The following is a 1,236-nucleotide window of genomic DNA, read 5'->3' as shown; positions in this document are numbered from 1 at the left end:
CATTTCTAAATGGAATGAGAAAATGTATTAAACTTCTATTGCAAGGCTGAGTAGAGACGAAATTTTGAAAAATGTTCCAAGGTATAACACAGTCTGCTCTAAAATTCGTCAATTGTATGGGAATATTTTTCATTATGAAAATAAAAATAAATTAATATCATGCAAAAATTGTGTAATGGCATTACAGAGTAAATTTTACAATTATAATTTACCAAAGAACATTCATTAAGAAACAACAAAGTGGTACTGTGAATATCAAAACCTGTAAATTATAAAATTAAACCCTCACAAAATCTGTTTGTCTGGCACCTGTTTGTAATGGAGTAGTTTTTAGAGATACATCTTAGTGGCTGTTTTGTGGTAGAGCTCATGGGGAGATAACAAAACACATTGTTTGAGCAGCAACATATAAAATTCTCCAAGTACAAGGGATTGTAGTCAGTATTCCTTAAATGACAGACAGCAGAGTCAAAAATGTAGTAAACAGAAGATGCATACAAATGGGACCTTACTGACACCACAATAATGAGAACATGAACCTTGAGAAAAGAAGAAATTTCAGTACTGTGAGTTTCCTGTTGCTGCTTTTTTATCAATATGAGAAGAAATTCAACATCTGTGAGGTGCGACAATGCATGGTTAATCATGTCTGGATTGGGAGCTCTTAAATCCTGAGCATAAAATTATTTCAATTTCGTTGAGACAATTCTTTTTCTTCAACATTCCAATTAATTCTGACATTTTGCACTTTTTTAAAAATTTTCCTTAAAATTCATTTTTCTTATTATTTTTTTCCTGTGGCACACAGTATCATCTAACATTTCAGAATGAACATATAAATCACTTGTAACAATTATTAATACCAAGTTATCATGAAATAATTCCACTTTGAAAACTATTAGTCACTTCCTGAAACAAACTTAGTCAGTCCATCAATAATATTTACCAGCAGATATTTGACATGAACTATGTATAGATAGTACATAAACAGTAAATGAAACCTTATGTTGCTAGTTAAGTATTCGTTTAATCATGCAAAGTGTTGGTGCCTCCGCAAATAATTTCCTAATTGGATTACTTTTCGATTTCAAAAGTATATACTCACATCAATGTCATCTGTCTGTAGCTGTGCATCCGATGTTAAACGTTTAACTTAAAATGGAAGTGAATGTCAGTTGCAGTACCATGAATATATAAATAATTCTGGAGAAAAGGGTCTGAAATGTAAAATATTTT

The sequence above is a fragment of the Schistocerca serialis genome, chromosome 12 (genome assembly GCF_023864345.2).
Source record: "Schistocerca serialis cubense isolate TAMUIC-IGC-003099 chromosome 12, iqSchSeri2.2, whole genome shotgun sequence".
Classification (NCBI taxonomy): Eukaryota; Metazoa; Arthropoda; class Insecta; order Orthoptera; family Acrididae; genus Schistocerca; species Schistocerca serialis.
Note: the sequence above shows the minus strand (reverse complement) of the source record.